This window comes from Bison bison, unplaced genomic scaffold (assembly GCF_000754665.1).
Source record: "Bison bison bison isolate TAMUID 2011002044 unplaced genomic scaffold, Bison_UMD1.0 scf7180017864314, whole genome shotgun sequence".
NCBI classification, from domain to species: domain Eukaryota; kingdom Metazoa; phylum Chordata; class Mammalia; order Artiodactyla; family Bovidae; genus Bison; species Bison bison.
In genome coordinates this window covers 2,933,110-2,933,965 of record NW_011494886.1, presented here as the reverse complement: position 1 = coordinate 2,933,965, position 856 = coordinate 2,933,110, and the positions used below count along the sequence as shown (strand labels likewise).

Genomic DNA, 856 nt, shown 5'->3' with positions numbered 1-856 from the left:
TTTTAAGGAATCTCCACACTGTTCTCCATAGTGGCTGTACTAGTTTGCATTCCTACCAACAGTGTAAGAGGGTTCCCTTTTCTCCACACCCTCTCCAGCATTTACTATTTGTAGACTTTTGGATCACAGCCATTCTGACTGGTGTGAAATGGTACCTCATTGTGGTTTTGATTTGCATTTCTCTGATAATGAGTGATGTTGAGCATCTTTTCATGTGTTTGTTAGCCATCTGTATGTCTTCTTTGGAGAAATGTCTATTTAGTTCTTTGGCCCATTTTTTGATTGGGTCGTTTATTTTTCTGGAGTTGAGCTGTAGGAGTTGCTTGTATATTTTTGAGATTAGTTGTTTGTCAGTTGCTTCATTTGCTATTATTTTCTCCCATTCTGAAGGCTGTCTTTTCACCTTGCTAATAGTTTCCTTTGATGTGCAGAAGCTTTTAAGTTTAATTAGGTCCCATTTGTTTATATTTGATTTTATTTCCAATATTCTGGGAGGTGGGTCATTTGAATCAGTTCTAATGAGGTGGATGAAACTGGAGCCTATTATACAGAGTGAAGTAAGCCAGAAGGAAAAACATAAATACAGTTTACTAACACATATATATGGAATTTAGAAAGATGGTAACAATAACCCGGTGTACGAGACAGCAAAAGAGACACTGATGTATAGAACAGTCTTATGGACTCTGTGGGAGAGGGAGAGGGTGGGAAGATTTGGGAGAATGACATTGAAACATGTAAAATATCATGTAAGAAACGAGTTGCCAGTCCAGGTTCGATGCACGATACTGGATGCTTGGGGCTAGTGCACTGGGATGACCCAGAGGGATGGTATGGGGAGGGAGGAGGGAGGAGG

General features: G+C 40.0%; 1 protein-coding gene across 1 annotated transcript in view; it reads left to right on the top strand.

Annotated features, from left to right (window-relative positions):
• Positions 1 to 856, top strand: part of CFAP44 (cilia and flagella associated protein 44) — a 113,693-nt gene that overhangs the window by 45,669 nt on the left and 67,168 nt on the right. The gene's annotated exons all lie outside the window — the stretch shown is intronic.